The sequence below is a fragment of the Rhincodon typus genome, chromosome 7 (assembly GCF_021869965.1).
Source record: "Rhincodon typus isolate 14 chromosome 7, sRhiTyp1.1, whole genome shotgun sequence".
NCBI lineage: Eukaryota > Metazoa > Chordata > Chondrichthyes > Orectolobiformes > Rhincodontidae > Rhincodon > Rhincodon typus.
This window is the reverse complement of record NC_063338.1, coordinates 1,651,307-1,669,094: the sequence shown is the minus strand read 5'-3', so window position 1 is coordinate 1,669,094 and position 17,788 is coordinate 1,651,307. Positions and strand designations below refer to the sequence as shown.

Here is a 17,788-nt window from a genome sequence, read left to right as displayed (position 1 = left end):
ATCAAAGAGGCGGGGATGGAGCCAGTAAAGGTGAGTGTAGGTGGGGAGTTAGGGAGGAAATAGGTCAGTCCAGGGAGGACGGACAGGTCAAGGGGGCGGGATGAGGTTAGTAGGTAGGAGATGGAGGTGGGGCTTGAGGTGGGAGGAGGGGTTAGGTGGGAGGAAGGACAGGTTAGGGAGACGGGATGAGCTGGGCTGGTTTTGGGATGCGGTAGGGAGAGGGGAGATTTTGAATCTTGTGAAGTCCACATTGATACCATTGGGCTGCAGGGTTCCCAAGCATAATATGAGTTGCTGTTCCTGCAACCTTCGGGTGGCATCGTTGTGGCACTGCAGGAGGCCCAGGATGGACATGTCTGCATCCGCTGTTCCTGTTGTGGCCTCCTCTACATCGGGGAAACCAAGCGGAGGCTTGGGGACCGCTTTGCAGAACACCTACGCTCAGTTCGCACTAAACAACTGCACCTCCCAGTCGCGAACCATTTCAACTCCCCCTCCCATTCCTCAGACGATATGTCCATCCTGGGCCTCCTGCGTGCCACAACGATGCCACCCGAAGGTTGCAGGAACAGCAACTCATACTCCACTTGGGAACCCTGCAGCCCAATGGTATCAATGCAGACTTCACAAGCTTCAAAATCTCCCCTCTCCTTCCTGCATCCCAAAACCAGCCCAGCTTGTCCCCGCCTCCCTAACCTGTCCTTCCTCCCACCTCTCCCCACCTTCCATCTCAAGCCCCATCCCCAGCCCATACCTACTAGCCTCATCCCGCCCCCTTGTCCGTCCTCCCTGGACTGACCTATGCCCTCCCTAACTCCACTCACCTTTACTGGCTCCATCCCCGCCTCTTTGACCTGTCTGTTTCCTCTCCACCTATCTTCTCCTCTATCCATCTTCTATCCGCCTTCCCCTCTCTCCCTATTTATTTCAGAACCCCCTTCCCCTCCCCCATTTCTGAAGAAGGGTCTCGGCCAGAAACGTCAGCCTTCCTGCTCCTCTGATGCTGCTTGGCCTGCTGCGTTCATCCAGCTCTACACCTTGTTATCTCTGATTCTCCAGCATCTGCAGTTCCTACTGTCTCTCACTCACCCGGTAGTTCATCTCGCCGCCAACGCGCACTACGCATAATCAGTCCTCCCAGTGATTGACAGCAGCTTTTAACCAATAGGAAAAGGGCCAATGCTGGCGGACCGGGCAGTGAAGCCTCGTCTTCCAACCAATCGGAGTGAATGAGGCTGTGACTTGCTAACAATGCGGACCGATCAGGGACAGGGTTTTCGCTGTCTTCATTCAGAACAAGACAGACAAGGAGCAACTCGTCACCCATTTCTGAAAAAGGGTCTCGGCCCGAAACGTCAGCCTTCCTGCTCCTCTGACGCTGCTTGGCCTGCTGTGTTCATCCAGCTCTACACCTTGTTAGCTCATCACGCCGATTGTCTTTGTCATGTGTGAGATCGGCGCGGAGGGAGTGGGGTAGAGCGGGAGTCCAGCAGATCAGCGCAAAAGATTTCCAAGAATCTGTGCGAGAGTATGATCCAGCAGTAGAATCCATGGGTCGAGATGCCTTTTTCTGTGCGGTAGATCTCTTTGACTCTATAATCAGCTTCCTCCTGAGACCGCTCCCCACCCCCCGCACCCCTCAGCCCTCTTCTGGCATAGTAACAGGAGCAGGCCATTTAGTTCTTCGAATAAGAACCGAAAGAACTGCGGCTGCTGTAAATCAGGAACCAAAACAGAAGTTGCTGGAAAACCTCAGCAGCTCTGGCAGCATCTGTGAAGAAAAAATCAAAGTTAACATTTCGGTTCTGGTGACCCTGAGGAATAACCCAAAACATTAACTCTCATTTTTATCTTCACAGATGCTGCCAGGCCTTGCTGAGCATTTCCAGCAACTTCTGCATTTAGCTCTTCGAGCTTGCTGTGCCATTCAATATGAGGAATGATTGTCCCACTCAGGGCCCTGTTCCCGCCAAGCTGTTCCAGAGCAGCTAAAAAAATATATTGACACAGCAAATTAAAAAAGACAAGTTGCCCGGCTGTGTCCACAATAACCATGACAAGCTGATCCCAACAATTATCATCCTATCAATTCACTCTGCGTCATCAGTATTGTGATGGAAGCAGCAACAACAGTGCTATTACGCACGACTCACTACTCACTCAGCAAATAACCAGCTCACTGATGCTGTGTGTTCCACCAGGGCCACTCAACTCTTAATCTCATTTCAGCATTAGTCTAACATGGACAAACCACTGAAAGTCAGAGGTACAGTGACAACACAGTGTGTTAACATGTGAAAGGTGCCCGTTTTGAAACCAGGCGGAAACAGTAGCCTGCAAGGCATGCCACACCTGCTTGCTGATGGGAAAGAACAGAGCGTACCATTTTACTGCATATATCATCCAAACAATCTTGCATCGCCAATATTTGCTGCTGTGGCAAAAAACAAATCAGTTAGTTTTCTGAAGAAGGGTCCCGACCCTTAATGTCAACTTTCCTTCTCCTCTGATGCTGCCTGGCCTGCTGTGTACCTCCATCTCCACACTGTGTTATCTCTGACTCCAGCATCTGCAGTTCTTACTATCTCAGAGGTACGGTGAGACTGCTCTTAACATCAAGGAGATCTTGCAAAAAATGCAGTCAGTGGGAATCAAGAGAAAACATGCCGCTGGATTTTGAACTATCCAGTGATCAGGAGCTCAGCTTGGTAAAACATGAGACACAGACTGTGAACAGTGTGTTTCATTCTCAGTTCTCCTGTGAACGGATGGACGTGGTAGTTAGGGAAGAAAATTAAACAGTGAATTTCAGAATTTTTAACTAGAATAAACTTCTGCATATCCAGCAATGTGGAAGACAAAGTCTGATAAATTAGCAACAGTGGAGGAATGGAGAGGTGGGGATGGGGGTCGAGTTGGGTGATGTCAGTGGATGTGCAAAAACTAACATAGTGACTTTTGGTGATGTCACCAAGGTAAGAATAGGAGGAGTCAGGAATACCTCCTTGTGGGGAGCAACAAGTTCCAGATCTTTGGAGAGGAAAGGGAATTTGGAGGTGAGGTCAAGGCTGGTTTTCAAAAGAAAGATTTAGAAGTGACAGGGATTGTAACAGACAAAAGCAAGAACTGGTAACATTATCAGCAAACAGGCATCTCCCCTGCGGCCTCCTTCTGTTCCACCACACCCAGCTGCATACTCTGCCCTCCCAAGCAATCCGGAGCGCTGCCTGACTGCTGCTGCCCAGGGAGCTGGCCAAACACACCGTCTTTGGGGGCACCCAAAGTGGTCACCAAGTACACCAGCTCCAAGTAGGACTGTCTCTTCTAAGAGAAACTCACAAAAAAAAGTGAAGATCGGATGCCCAACGATTTGAGTGGAAAGAGCATTGAGGGGCTAGGTGGTGGGTCTCATGGACGCGATGAGCTCTGGAGGTAGGAGAGGAACTGGACAAAGATATGAGTTCAGGGCTTAAACAAGGTAGAACTTCGGAGACAGTTTCAGGGAAAGGAGGCACATGGAAGAGGCAGATGATTGGACTGTCTCAATCTGAATGACAAAGAAGCTCCATGAGCTTCTCACACGAAGAAGGAGATAGAAAGGGCAAACACTTCAAAAGAAAGTGCTAAATACTTTAGGAAGCTTCAGCAGGCTGTGTGTTTCCCACAAACATGACATAATTGTCTTTTTATCCTTTCATTAACACCTATAACTAGGCTGGAATTTATAAAGATCAGCTCAAAAATACCTGAATGAACCAGTTGTGACATGGATGTGATTAACAGCAAAACCCGACTTCTGCGGTCAAAAATAGATCACGTCAAACAGCACTAACATCGTTAGAGATTTTAAAAAGTGGATTTTTTTCATTGTCAACCAGACCTTCTGGCGGAGAGGGAGGGACACTGTGAAGCAAGGATACATTCACAGTAAAAACCAGTCACTGTCAAAGCCCATGAACTCGCTGGTGTTTCAGCTGGCTGGTTTTCAGAGTGAAGCCCTTCCCACAGCCAGTGCAGATGTGTGGCCTCTCCCCTGTGTGAGATCACTGATGTACAGCGAGTTGGGTTGACCACTTGAACCCAGCCCCACAGTGAGCACCTGAATGGTCTCTCGTCACTATGAATACGTTGATGCAACATCAGGTTCCCATATCTTTTAAAGCACTTCTCGCAGTCTGGGCATTGAAAAGATCTCTCCTGTGTGAAGTAGCTGGCGACACAGCAGGTTGGATTTCTGAGCAAATCCTTTCCCACACTCTGTGCAGGTGTACAGCCTCTCCCCAGTGTGTGTTCGCTGGTGTACAGTGAGTGGGAATGACTGCCCCACAGTGGGAGCACCTGAATGGTCTCTCGTCAGTGTGAACATGTTGATAGGACATCAGGTCCCCAGATCTTTTATAGCTCATCCCACAGTCTGGGCATTTAAAAGGTCTGTCCTCTGTGTGAACTTGCTGGTATTTCAACAGGGTTGATTTCCAAGTGAATGTCTTTGCACATTCTGAGCAGGTCATTCTCCCCAGTGTCAATCCGCTGATGTTGTATGAGGTCAGAATATTGCTTGAACCCAGTCCCACAGTGACAGCAACTGAAGGGTATCTCACCAGCGTGAACACATTGATGCAGTTTCTGGGTGCCAGAGCTTTTATAGTATTTCCCACAGTCTGAGCATTTAAGCAGTCTGTCTTCTATTTGAAATTTCTGGGGCTTCAGCATGGTAGATGATTGCATGAATCTGTACCCGCACTCAGAACAGAGGAATGGCCTCTCCCCAGTGTGGCAGTATTTGTGCTGTGACAAGGCAGATGATCTGCTGAAGCCTTGTCCACACATACAAGACGAGTATGGTTTCTCCCCCCTGTGAATGGTGCTTTTTCCTTCCATGTTCAATATCCGATGATATTTGGGTTACAATAAACTGGGTGACTCCATCAGATCCTGAAGTGATATTTGATGTCAAGTCTCCCCACTACAAATCTTCCTCTTCTGATACCCTGTGAAACTGGTTGAAAATAGAAAAAGTGGAGTGAAAGAGAAACCAGAATAACAAAAAAGATAAGATCAGAAGATACAGGAGCGGAAGTAGGCAATTCAACCCATCAAGTCTGTTCTTGCCATTCAATGAAATCAGGATTGATCTGATGATCTTCAGCTCCACTTTACTGTCTTATCCCCAACCTTTGTTTCCTTTACTGATTGAAAATCTCTATCTCAGCCTTGAATACACTGAGCAGCCCAGCCTCTGCAGTAAGGAATTCCACAAATTCAGTATCTTGTACCCCTCCCCACAAGAGAAGAAATTCCTCATCTCAGTCTTATATAGGTGACTCCTTACTGTGAGATTATGTCTTCTCCTCCTACATTCTCAAACAAGGAGAAACAACTTCTCTGAATTTTTCCTGTCAAGGCCCTAAGAATCTTATATCTTTCAATAAAGTTTTCTTTCATCCATTGAGAAAGTCCTCCCATGTCTGGGATCAATCCCCCGAACATTCTGTGGACTGCCTTGCAGGATGACTAAAACTGTTGATAGTATTCCAGGTGGGATTTGATAGTGTCTTGTGCAGCTTTAGCATATTTTCTATTTTTATACCCTCTTCCCTTTAAAGTAAAGGGCCAACAGACTATTTACCTCCTGATTACCTGCTGAATTTGGATGCTAGCTTTTCATCTTTCATGCATGAGGACCCAGAATTCTCTCTGTGCTGCAGCTTTCTGCAGTGTTTTTCCCCAGTTAATATTCACCTCTTCTAGTCTTCCTGCAAAAATACATAAACCTCAATTTTTCCCATATTATATTCCATCAGCTGAGTTTTTGTCTACTTGTGTAACCTGTCTCTGCCCCTCTGTAATCTCATTATGTCATCCTCACTATTTGCCTCCATCTATTGTGTGTCATCTGCAAACTTGGCGGCAGTACATTCATTTTTGTCATCCAGGTGATTAGAATATATTTAAATAATGGCTCCAGTATTGATGCTTGTAAGAATCTACAAGTTACAATTCCCATCATGAAAATGCCCTCTTTATCTCTACCCCCGCCTTCAATTCTTTACCCAATCCTCGATCAATGTTAATATATAATCCCAACAGTGGGTTCTTGGGTTGGAAAAGGTGGTGGATGAGAGGCATTTTATTGACCAACAGCTCAACCAAAACTTTAGTAAAACCTCCCAGCCCAGCCACATCCACCACCATGAAGCATCAGGGGAGCAGGTGTATGTGACCATCACCACCTCTAAGCTCCCTCCAATTCACATAGACATTTCCTCCAATTCAATCTAGAAGTAGGGGGTATAGTCTGAGAATTAGGGCGAGACTATTCAGGAGAGATATTAGGAATCACTTCTACACACAAAAGGTGGTACTGGTTTGAAACTTGCTTCCAAAATTGGCAGTTGATGCTCAGTCACTCAGTTGTTAATTTTAAATCTGACATAGATAAAACTTATGTTCAACAAGGATGTCTAAAGATATGGTCCACAGACAGGTTTATGGAGTTAGGCCACAGATTTCATTCAATGGCAGAAGGCTCAAGGAGCTGAATGGCCCACTCTTGATCCTTTGTTCACTGACAGCTATGGGCTTCAGTCCCTGTTACAAACTTCCTAACTCCAACTGTATTGCTCGCTCTGATAACTGTCTGAATCAGGTTCTTTGCAATGTTGGTGAAATATCGGACTTGGAGATAAGCTTTCAACCACAGAGCCATATCGTCACCATGACTTTCTACTTCCATTTCAGTGACATGGTCTGACTCCAGCACAGTCTCAGCTTCATGTGGTAAAAATCTCATCCAGTCCTTTGTAACCAAAATTGAATGACCCCAACACACTCCTGAACCACCTCTCACTTTCAATCTCCCTGTCATCTCGAGCTCATCCAACACTCTGTTGCCCATGTATTCACACGCACTGAGTCTTGTTCACATCACCCTGAGCTCACTGACCTAAAACGTCTGCCAGTTGATAAAAAAGCATTTTGAATTTCCTAGATAACAAGGTGTAGAGCTGGATGAACACAGCAGGCCAAGCAGCATCACAGGAGCAGGAAGGCTGATGTTTCGGGCCTAGACCCTTCATCAGAAATGGGGGAGGGGAAGGGTGTTCTGAAATAAATAGGAAGAGAGGGGGAGGCGGATAGAAGATGGATAGAGGAGAAGATAGGTGGAGAGGAAACAGACAGGGGATGGAGCCAGTAAAGGTGAGTGTAGGTGGTAGGTGGGGAGGTAGGGAGGAAATAGGTCAGTCCAGGGAGGACGGATAGGTCAAGGGGGCGGGATGAGGTTAGTAGGTAGGAAATGGGGGTGGGGCTTGAGATGGGAGGAGGGGATAGGTGGGAGGAAGAACAGGTTAGGGAGGTGGGGACGAGCTGGGCTGGTTTTGGGATGCGGTAGGGGGAGGGGAGGGTTTTCAAATCCCTCTATCATAGAGGTTATTCCCATCTCTGTAATCTCTGCCAGTGACACAATCTTTTAAGATATCTGCATTCACCCAATTCCAGCCTCTTGAATGTTGTCAACTCATTTCCCCAGCCAATGGCAAATGTTCTTTTAGTGCAAAATTGTTGAAAATCAAGCGAAGAAGTAATTAACTTGATGCCAGGCCAGGCAATGTGCTGTTACTGCATTATGTGGGAGCTGGTAGACCTCATTATGGTTCATAGTGACGGCATCTGTCACAAGCATTGGTTGCTTGAGGAACTCCGGCTCAGACTTGATAAGCTGGAGTCTGAGCTCCAACTACTGTCACACATCAAGGTGTGGGGGGAGATGATTTATCTGGACCTATCTTTCAGGAGGCTATCACACCCCTAAGATTAACTACCTCAAATTCAGTCAATGGTCAGAGACAGGAGGGTATGACTATGAGTGAAACAGAGGGATGGAGGAGATGTTGCTGAAGGAGCCTTAGCCCTTGAGTTTGTGTTTCTGTGTGGATAAAAGTGTGGGCTGTAGGGACGATGAGCAAACTGGCCATAGTACCATGGTACAGGGAGCCATTCAAGATGGTTGTGGGGATGGGTAGTGAGTGCAGAAAAAAAGGGTAATATATTTGTAACCAGGGGTAGTGTAGTCAGGGGAATAGACATTGTTTTCTGTGGCCAGGATCAAGACTCCTAAAGGCAGTCCTCCTTCCTGGTTCCTGTGTCCACGATATCTCACTGGCTGCAGAGGAACTTGGAGTGGGAGGGGAGAAAAAAATTGGAGCGGTCCACGTAGGTACAAACAAGGTAGGTAGAAACAGGAAATAGTACGAGCAGCCTGAGAGTAAATTTAAAAAGCAGAATGAGAAAGACAATACTCTCTGGATTATTACCTGAGCATCAGCAAATTAATATCAGCAAGATTGAAGAGGTAAATGCGTGGCTCAAACATTGGCATGGGAGAAACAGTTTAAAATTCATTCGACATTGGTGGCAGTATTGGGGAAGGACAGAGCTGTTCCAATGGGATAAATACACCTGAATCATGCTGGGACCAGAGTCCTAGCAAATCACATAATTAGGGTCTATGAATAGGGCTTTAAACCGGTTGTAGGAGGAAGGGGCGGGGGCCTTCAGTTGCATGCAAAATTATGGAAAAAGATGAAGGGGGAGGTGGACATAACTCAGGTTAAAGTTTCCAGAACAAATCATAGGTCAGGAAGAATGGAAAGGATCAGGAATCAATCCTCAGGCACAACAGGTAAGGGGACAACTATGAGAAGAGGGGCAGTCATAGCAGGACTGAGGGTGTTGTACTTAAATGCACACAGTATACGAAACAAGGTAAACGAACTTGTAGCACAGATTGAAATTGGCTATACAATGTTGTGGATATCACAGAGATATGGCTGCATGGGGATCAGTGCTGAGAACTGAATATCCAAGAATGCAAGTCCAATGGAAAGACAGGCAGATGGGCAGAGGGGGCAGGGTTGCCTTGTTGGCAAGAAATGAAATTGTATTGACAGCAAAAAGTGAGATAGAATCGGAAGGTGTAGAATCTGTTGGGGGGAGAGTCAAAGAACCACAAAGGAAGAGATGCTGAATGGAACTTATGAACAAGCTTCCTAGCAGTTGTCAGGATGCAGGGAAGAAAATGAATTCGGAGATAGAAAAGGCATGTACGAAAGGCACTATTGCAATAATCATGGGGGACTTCAATATGCAGGTGGACTGGGAAAATCAGGTTTGCAGCGGATTTCAAGAAAAGGAATTTGTAGAATGTCTATGAGATTTTTTTTTGGAGCTGCTTGAGGTAACGCTCACTAAACAATAGGGAATTCATCCCAAGGAAAAAGAAACATACAAAGGGGAGGATGAAGCAACCGTGGCTGACAAGGAATGTTAGGGAGAGCTAAAAGCAAAAGAAAAAGCACACAACATGATAAAGACTAGTAGAAGCCAAAGAATTGGGAAGCCTTTAAAATTCAGCAGAGGATAACTAAAAACAAAAAGCACTAGTGGGAGAGAAGATGAAATATGAGAGTAAGCCAGCTACTAATATAAAAGAAGATTGCAAGAGTTTTTTTTTAGATACCTGAAATGTTACAAAGAGTCAAGAGTGGACAGTCGATGCTGGAAAATGAGGCTGAAGAAGTAGTAATGGGGAACGAAGAAATGGTGGAGGAACTGATTAGGTGCTTTGCATCAGTTTTCACTGTGGAAGGCACCAGCAGCATATAAGAACTTCAACAGAGACAGAAGCGAGTGCACTGGCCATCACTATGGAGAAGGGGCTGTGGAAGATGAAAGATCTTGAGGGTGGATAAATCACCCGTACCAGATGGACTACACCCCAGAGTTCTGAAGGAGATAGCTGAGGAGATTGTAGAGGCATTGGTGGTGATCTTTCATAAATCACTGGAGTCAGGGAGGGTCCCAGATGACTGGAAAATGGCTAATGCAACATCCCGGTTTAAGAAAGGAGGGCAGCAGAGGCAGCAAACTATAGGCTGGGTAGCCTGACCTCAGTTGTTGCTAACATTCTAGAGTCCATTATTAAGAATGAGACTGCAGAGTACTTGCAAATGCATGGTAAAATAGGGCTGAGTCAGCATGGCTTCATCGAAAGGAGGTCATGCCTGACAAATCTATTTGATTACTTTGAGGAAGTAACAAGCAAGTAGAACCAAGGAGAGCCAGTGGGCATGATCTATTTGATTTCCAGAAGGCCTTTGACAAGGTATCGCACAGCAGGCTGCTAAATAAGATAAGAGTATGGTGTTAGTGGCAAGGTAGAGGATTGGCTGACTGGCAGAAGGCAGAGAGTCAGAATAAAGGGGTCTTTTACAGGATGGCAGCTGGTAACTTGATGAGTTCCACAGGCATCAGTGAGACCACAACCACTTGCGTTATGCATTAATGATCTTGACAAAGGAATTGAGGGCATTGTTGCCACATTTGCAGATAACACAAAGGTAGGGAGAGGGATAGGTATCCTGAGGAAGCAGGAAGGCTGCAGAAGGATTTGGACAGGCTAGGAGAGCAGACAAAGAAGTGGCAGATGGAATACAATGTGAGATAGTGAGACGTTATGCACTTTGGTAGGAAGAATGAAGGCATAGACCATTGTTTAAATGGGGAAAGGCTTCAGAAATCTGAAGCACAAAGGGACTTTGGGAGTCCTTGTTCAGAAATTCTCTGAAGGTTAAAATGTAGGTTCAGTTGGCAGTTGGAAGGCAAATGCCATTTTAACATTTATTACAAGTTGCCTAGAATACAAGAGGAGAGACAGTAACATTTGGAATATTGCGAGCAGTTTTGGGCCCTGTATCTAAGGGAGGATGTGCTAGCATTGGAAGGTGTCCAGAGCAGGTTTACAAGAATGATCCCAAAATGAAGGGCTTGTCATAAATATAGCAGTTGAGGACTCTGAGTCTGTATTCGATAGAGTCTAGAAGTACGAGGGGGATATAGGAAGGATAGAAGGGGAGGCAAAAGAGGAGGAGCAGTGATGTTTTTGATTAAAGAAAACATCACTGCTATAATTAGAGAAATTATTTCTAAAAACTCATCCAGTGAAAATATATGGGTTGAAATTAGAAATAAGAAAGGAATTATCACCTTGATGGGATTGTACTATAGGCCCTCCAATAGTCAGAGAGAAACTGAGGAACAATTGTGCAGAGAGATCTCAGCTATACGTAAGAATAAGAAGGTTGTAATAGTCAGTGATTTTAGTTTTCCAAACATTGACTGGGACTACCATCATGCTAAAGGTTTGGATGGTGAAGAATTTGCTACTTATGTTCAAGAAAATTTCTTAATCAACATGTAAGTGTTCCTACTGGAGAAGGAGAAAATCCTGATGTTCCCTTGGGCAATAAGGCAGGGCAAGTGACTGAAGTGATTGTAGGGGAACTTTGGGTCTAATGATCATGATTCTGTGAGTTTTAAAACAGTTAAGGAAAACAATAAACCTTCTGTAAAAGTTAAAGTTTTTAATTGGAGAAAGGCAAATTTTAATGTATGAGACAAGAACTTTCAAAAGCTGATTGGAGTAGACTGTTCACAGATAAACAGGCGTCTGATAAGTGAGAGGCTTTCAAAAGTGTGATAATAAGAGTTCAGAGCCATTATATTACACTATGTTCCTATTAGAGTGAAAGGTAACAAAAACAGAAGTTGCTGGAAAAGCTCAGCAGGTCTGGCAGCATCCGTGAAGAAAAAATCAGAGTTAACGTTTCGGGTCTGGTGACCCTTCCTCAGGTGAGGCTGGCATGATCAGAGAACAATGGATGTTTTTTCCTTTATTCATTCACGGGATGAGGGTGTCGCTGGCTACGCAGCATTTATTCCCCAACCCTAATTGCTCAGAGGGAAGTTAAGAGTCAACCACATTGCTCTGGGTCTGGAGTCACATTTCAGTCAGACCAGGTAAGGAAAGCAATTTCCTTCACTAAAGGAAGTTAGTGAACAAGATTGTTTTTTCCAACAATCGACAATGGATTCACTGTCATCATTAGACTCCTAATTCCAGATATTTATTGAATTCAAATTCACCATCTGCCAATGGCAGGATTCGAACCCAAGCCCCAGAACATTATCTGGGTCTCTGGATCAACAGTCGAGCAATAATACCACGAAGCATCACCTCCCCTAAATGGATGAAAAAAGATATTGAGACTCTAGTCAAGAATTAAAACCAATTATATTAGATACAACCAACAGGGTTCAAATGAATTTCTTGAACAGTATAAAGCAGAAAGCAGAGATAGGGGATAAAAGAGTCCTTCTCAGGGTGGCAGTCAGTGACCAGTGGTGCTCCGCAAGCGTCAATGTTGGAACCACAACTTCTCACTTTACACATTAATGATCTAGATGAAGGAACTGAGGGCATTCTGATTAAGTTTGCAGATAATAAAAAGATAGATGGAGGGATATGTAGTTCTGAGGAGCCGGGAAGGCTGCAGAAGGATTTAGACAGATTAGGAGAGTGGGCACAGAATTGGCAGATGGAATACAACGTGCGAAAGTGTCAGGTCATGCACTTCGCTAGGAAGAATGAAGGCATAGACTATTTTCTAAATGTGGAGAAAATTCAGAAATCTGAAATGCAAAGAGATTTGGGAGTCCTATTCCAGAATTCTCTTCAGGTTAACATGCAGGTGGACTAGGTACTTAGGAAGGCAAATACAATGTTGGCATTTATTTCAAGGGGACTAGATATAAAAGCAGGGATGTACTTCTGACGCTTAATAAGGATCTGGTCAGACCACATTTAGAATACTGTGAGAAATCTTGGGCCCCATATCTCAGGAAGGATGTTCTGCCCCTGCGCGGGTCCAGAGGAGGTTCACGAGAATGATCCCAGGAATGAAAGGCTGAACATATGAAGAACATTTGAGATCTTTGGATCCATACTTGATGGAGTTTAGAAGGATGGGAAGGGATCTAATTTATTCTTAGAATACTGAAAGGCCTGGACAGTGTGGACGTTGGGAAGATGTTTCCATTAGCAGCAGAGACTTGCACCCCAGGCCACAGCCTTATAGTAAAGAGAAGACACTTTAGAAGGGAGATGAGGAGGAATTTGTTCAGCAAGAGCATGGTGAATCTATGGAATTAATTGCCACAGAAAGCTGTGGCAGCCAGGTCATTGAGTATATTTAAGACAGAGATAGATAAGTTCTTGATTGTTAATGGGATCAAAGGTTATGGGGACAAGGTGGGAGAATGGGGTAGGGAAACGTATCAGCCATGATTGAATGGTAGAGCAGACTCGATGGGCCAAATGGCCTAACTTCTGCTCCTATGTATTGTGGTTTCTTGGTAAAAAGAGTGTCGGGGTTTTCTTAAGAGGGAGATCTGGAAGGCAAAGACAGGATATGAGATAACCTGATCTGCAAGTCTAAGGATAATCTAAAGAGATTCTATAAGTACATACAGAGCAAGAGAGCAACTAGAGAGACAGTCAGGCATCTTAAAGATCAAGGAGATTGTCTTTGTGTTGAAACACAGCAGATGGGAGAGATATTAAATGAATATTGCATGTCAGTTTATACTGTGGAGAATGCTATCCCAAATGTTCACTCTCCATGTATGAAGCTGGACAGTTCCTGCTGCCAAACTATTTGACCAAAGGCCAAAGAAATGGAGACTAGGTGATGTTTCTTATGGCTGGATTGACTTTATACTCTGTGTGACTTCATGCAACACTTACAGTCTATACGTTATCTGGACTGGAGGGTTTGAGTTATGATGAGTGACTGGATAAGCTGGAGTGTATGAGGTTGAGGGTTGACTTTATACAGGTTTTTAAAATCATGTGGGCTATAGACAAGGTGAATAGCAAAGGTCTTTTCCCTTGGATGGGGGAGACCAAAACTAGAGGGTATATCTTTAAGGTGAGAGGAGCAAGATTTAAAAGGGAACCAAGGGGCAACCTTTCCAAACAGAAGATGCTAAGTATGTGGAATGAGCTGCCAGAGGAATTAGTAGATACAAGTACATTTAGAACATTTAAAAGACATTTCGACGGGTACATGAATAGGAAAGCTTTAGCGGGATATGGGACAAGTGCAAGCAAGTGGGACTAGTTTGGGAAACCTGGTTGGCATAGACAAGTTGGGCTGAAGGAGGCTAGAGAACACGGGGAAATAAATATTGATGTTTCGAAAACAGTTCACATTACAGGAAAGGAAGTGCTGGGTGTCTTAGAAAATATAAAGGTAGATAAATCTCCGGTACCCAGGAGCGTATCCCAGGACATTGCAGAGGGAGGGTTAAAAATTCTTTCTCACTCACCCACTCTATCATAGAGACAGTGAACAAAGTCAGAAGTCACATGACACCAGTGAAATCACATGCTTTTTGAGCGCTGCTCCTCCATCAGGTGAAGTCACACTTTTCACCAGCATTTGCAGATCACAGAGACAGGGAGAGTGACATCATAAACCCTTGGCGTCATTCCCGTGCAGAAAGAAGTCATTCGGCCCATCAAGTCCACGGCAACTTTCTGTCGCTTGTATCTCTTGGACATTATTCACAATCAGTGATATCTGTCCTAATAATGGTGAACAGTGTCTGTGTCGGGATGCTGTCTCTGACATGATGATACTCTCGTCATTCACGATATTTTATTTTACCAGGAGGACGCTGCTGTCTGAAACAGCATGGGGAATTATTGAACGGCGTCCTGTGCCTGGAACACACATGCAACTGATGTGTTTCAATTTCACCAGTTTGTGCCTGCCATCTCAGAGGGCAGCTTTTACAAATCAGATCATAACAGCTCGACAGAGAACAGGGGAAGACCATTCAGGCCTTCACAAGTGTGTCACCTGACCTGTATAAACTTGGCCCATGTATCAATACGAGAGATTTTTTTCAGGCGCATGGAATTACGGAATCAGATCAAAATGCATTTTGCAGAACAGAGAAACACTTGCAGGGTCGGAACATGCATGCAGGAACATAGAGCTCCCAAATAGCAAAGGATGATTTTGATCTATCGACCTCTATTTTACAGCCCCAGCACGCTCCCTCAGTGCAATTCTGTTAGCATGGGGTGCCAAGTTTTCAGACAAAAGTATTCAGCTTGTCATCTGGGGTGTGGCACGTACATTTGAGGATGATGTCAAAGGACCTTCACTGTTGTTCTGTAATGTTTTCCCAGTTGTGTGAATATAACATTTGTCTAACTTCCCACATTCTGTTGGTTGAATTTCGATTTGATCCACTAGCACTGACACTGAGCCTTGCATCACCAGCTCCACACTTACTTGCTGTCTCATGCCTCCAAGCCATCATTGCCTGTCACTTTTATTTCACTTTCCCGCTCTGCTTCTGGATTTGTTCCCAACTGACTGCAGGCATCCAATTAGAAAATGCAACTTTTGATCACGGGTTCCTCGGATGTGGACATCACTCACTGGGATAGGATTTACTGGCTGTCCCTAATTACCGCAGAGATGGAAGTGACGAGTTACTTTCTTGAGCACTTGAAATCATTAGCACGTATATACAGCCATGATGCTGTTACGGAGGGAGTTCCAGGATTTAGACCCAGCGACGCTGAAGGAACAGCGGCATATTTCTAACTCAGAATGATGAGAAGCTTGGAGGGGGATTTGCAGTGGTAGTTGACAGTTGCTTCCAAAGAGGAATGTGTGCCTAGCACTGTCAGATTCCCGGCAGCTGAAGTGATTGGATCGGTGGGTTTTGGAAATTGAAATTGGCACATGAGCAGCATGTGGGACTATTTCAGCTCACTGTCCATTTCATATCCCAGCTCATAGCAACAGTTCCCATTGTCTGGAAAACTTGCTTGTGTTTCACATAAAATGGCCTTTTGTCGGGGAACCTTGTGTGCGGGGACAGAGAGTGGACATGAATGAAATGGAGCACATACATCCTCAGACCTCTTTCATGCTTGGGGGATACGTCTGTGTGTCTCCCTCTGTGGATTAACATGAGGATGAGTTCTTTAAGGGGGTTTTAACCCAGTTTTATCATCTCAAACTTCAGTCCCATTCATTGATTACAGGGATAATCTCATTGACATTTGCCCTCGAAACTTAAGAACACAAAAGGCAATGGGCCAAATGCTGTAAACTGCGACTAGAATAGATGGATGCCTGATGACACACGCTGAAAATATGGGCTAAATTTCTATATTATAATGCCGGGGAAATTATCACTTCTTTCTGTCGAAGCAGCACATTTATCAAAATATCTCGTTAGTTTCCAATCGTCAAATTTACAACTTTAAAAAGACTTTATCAGCTCTAATGCTGCTTCCGTTGCCCTGAGGTGGGGAGAGGTTCTGGTTAAATGGTTGCTTTTACCTTTCCTTTTCTGTCAGTTAGCAGCCATGTTGAATCGAGACCTGGTTCCTTTCAGTATCTACCTCAATATGTGTCTCTATTTGTCTCACTTGTCTCTGTGTATCCACCTCAGCTCCTTTCACGTTCTCCCACTCTCTGTATTTCCATCTCCCTCATTTCCCATTTCTGCTCTTTGAAAAGTCTGAAATTTGGAGATTGTTTGAAAGTGGCTTCCCCATCCGTCCCCGCAGGCTATAGCGTCTAAAACTGGGCTAATATTATACAGATAATGTGTCTGTCCCTTAGGCCTGATGTAAGCAGATATTTCTACCTTCAAAATATGATGAGCTGTTAGACCTTGAAATAGAATTCCTAATCCAGCAGCAAAGAAAAAGCAAAGCCACCACAATCATATGATTACAACAATGTCTCTCCTGTTGGTGCAAAGTGAATGAATGGTGGCAGCAGAGAAAGAGGGTGATAAGCTCATGGTGACTGCACCATTACCACAACGTTCCACAATAAGACTGCAGTTTATCCTGCCTCACACTGTTATTCCTACTAAATACCAGGATGAATTCATTGTTAGCACGAAAAGCATTCCCTGATGTGGGCAAACGAGATGACAGGAGTGGGAGCGCCATATGATAACAGGCTGAGCTCAAACGCAGGAAGCATGCTCAGTTCTCTCCATCGACATTGCTGGTTGGATTAAAAACATGGCTTTTGGGGGCAGTTTAAACAAAGAGTCTTCAACAGAATGCAGAGATACCACCAGGATTCAGTCCCAGGATTTCCTGCTTTTAAGGTAGTTGATTTAACCAACTAAGCCATAGCACAACACAGGGCTTGGCTTTTCCCATCCATATGTGCATTTAACTAATCACACCATCAGTAACTCTTTCTTTCTTGTATCAATGTTGCTTAGTGATAATCTCAAACAACCCCTGCTTTTGCAAAGACGGTAAGATCACAGCTGAACATTCTCCTCTGAAAATGCAGAGAAACAGACAATCTCCTCTTGCATGGGTCTAAATGTGATATTTTCACCCGTTTAAACTGTGGAGTTAATGAGGATGTTTTCATCCTCTTGGGGCCCATAAACTGCGTTAATACACACAGAGGGATCCTCACACCAAGAAGGCTAGAATCATTGTGATGAACTAATCAGGAGTGGTGTGTGAGTCAGGGTAAACAGTGGGCAGTAAAGGCTGACCCATTAGCACTGACACTGAGCGTTGTGCCACCAACTCCACACTCACTTCTTGCCTCATGCATCCCAGTCATTACTGCCTTTCACTTTTGTTTCTCTCCCCTGTTTCACTTCTCAACTTGTTCCTAACCAATTTCAGAGATAGTAGGAACTGCAGATGCTGGAGAATCTGAGATAACAAGGTGTAGAGCTGGATGAACACAGCAGGCCAAGCAGCATCAGAGGAGCAGGAAAGCTGACGTTTTGGGCCTAGACCCTTCTTCAGAAAAATTTTTAAAAAGCTGTGGGAGTCAGTGGGCTTGAAATGGATATCGGTTTCCAGGTG

At 44.7% G+C, this 17,788-nt stretch overlaps 1 protein-coding gene across 1 annotated transcript in view; it reads right to left on the bottom strand.

Annotated features, from left to right (window-relative positions):
• Window positions 1-4,638: 4,638 nt before the first annotated feature.
• The window catches only part of LOC109914564 (gastrula zinc finger protein XlCGF8.2DB-like), a 48,972-nt gene continuing 35,822 nt past the window's right edge, over window positions 4,639-17,788 (bottom strand). The window contains exon 4 of the transcript XR_007262482.1: window positions 4,639-4,999. The gene's annotated coding sequence lies outside the window, so the exon portion shown is untranslated. The remainder of the gene's footprint in view (window positions 5,000-17,788) is intronic.